We start from the raw sequence: 1,029 nt of genomic DNA, 5'->3' as shown, positions 1-1,029 counted from the left end.
GATAAAAACATAAGTAAAGCATTTACAGATAAGATTAATATGTATTCAAAACTACACAAACATATAAGAAAGATAGAAAGATTAGTGCGAGTAATAGTTATACCAGTAGTAATAACAGTGAGTGGATTAATAAACAAAGAAACATTTAGATTACTAAATGCAGAAGGAATAGAAATACCATGGGAAATAATGACAAGAGAAATTGTAATAACAAATATGAAAGATCTTATGAGATATTGTGGAGATCATTCTGGAGAATACATAGATGTAGAAATACCAGAAGAGAACTCTCAGGAGAGTGAAAGATGGGAAGAAATTCTCACCTGAACAATAGGATAAAAGTTATTAAACCTTAATTTAATTATTATTATTCTACTGTTTTATCTATTTATACTTATTTTCTTTGTTTTATGTTGTGTTATTCTTATTTATCTTTCTTATTATGTTTTGTTTATTATTGTTTAAATAGAAAATAAGAATGAATAAAGAATAAGAAATAACATAAATATGTTGATGTATTTTATCTTTTCTTTATTTGTTTATTATTCTTATTTCTATTTCTATTATCTTATTCATTTGATTCATAATGAATTAATTCAATGAAATAATACAAATAATTTGTTTGTTTATTTTATCTTATTTCTATTTCATTCTTATTTCTTTTCTTATTGATTAAAAACACCCTCTTTGGGTGTGAAAATTTCATTAAATGAAATAAAATAAATCAACATTGAATTATGTCCATTTTTAATTCACCATTTCATTCATTGGTAAATAAATGAAATGAATTGTTCATATTCTTCATTGATTTCATTTTCAATTAATCAAGATTGAATCATTTCATTTCAATTACTATAATTCGTTTTGGTGTGAAACACTTTGGATCTTCTTTTCCACAAAGTTCATTTTCAATTCCTTCATATTCAAATAAAAGTTGTTTACAACGTGATTTTGTTTTATTATTTTCTTTATAAACTTGAATATCATCATAATATCCAATTAATCCACATCCAAATGCAAACAACCAAC

At 23.2% G+C, this 1,029-nt stretch overlaps 1 annotated feature.

Annotated features, from left to right (window-relative positions):
• Nucleotides 1–363: a repeat region.
• The last annotated feature ends 666 nt before the right edge of the window (nt 364–1,029 follow it).

This window comes from Entamoeba histolytica, genomic scaffold (genome assembly GCF_000208925.1).
Source record: "Entamoeba histolytica HM-1:IMSS scf_1104750518135 genomic scaffold, whole genome shotgun sequence".
NCBI classification, from domain to species: domain Eukaryota; phylum Evosea; order Mastigamoebida; family Endamoebidae; genus Entamoeba; species Entamoeba histolytica.
This window is presented reverse-complemented; position numbering and strand designations above follow the sequence as displayed.